This window comes from Bactrocera latifrons, unplaced genomic scaffold, assembly GCF_001853355.1.
Source record: "Bactrocera latifrons isolate USDA-ARS-PBARC rearing strain unplaced genomic scaffold, ASM185335v1 scaffold_153, whole genome shotgun sequence".
Taxonomy (NCBI): domain Eukaryota; kingdom Metazoa; phylum Arthropoda; class Insecta; order Diptera; family Tephritidae; genus Bactrocera; species Bactrocera latifrons.
The window spans coordinates 478,845-479,337 of record NW_017534997.1 but is presented as its reverse complement, the minus strand read 5'-3'; positions in this window follow the sequence as shown (position 1 = coordinate 479,337).

Sequence of the window (493 nt, the reverse complement as noted above, 5' to 3'; positions counted from 1 at the left end):
TTCCAGTCATTTTTATTTACACACGCTTCCGTTTAATTTGCGAACTCAGTGTGAATTGAAAGCATTCACAATTCTAACTGAACGTAAATTTCAAATTACTAAAGTAGTTAAGAATGCATTGATAAGCGATGTAATAAACTATTTCACTAATAGAATATACTGAGCTTACATTAGTTACACAACATTAGTAAGTTAGGAAAGAGAGTGGGCAATGCAAAAAGCAACAAGCACAAGTAAGGAAGAGCTACGTTCGGGTATCGCCTAACATTTTATACGCTCCCAACTTGCAACATGCAAGGAGCAAAGCGAAGGAAATACTCACAAGTACATAAGGATTGCTAGTTACATGGTGTTCCAGACGTGTTTGCACCCGATTTTATTTATTCTAAGTATAAATGTGCACCATTATAAACAAAATACGCGCCTTCAATTTTTAGTTTAACCTCATTTTTAATTTATATGCTGGATAGTGAGTGTTTCAAATAGAATTTTA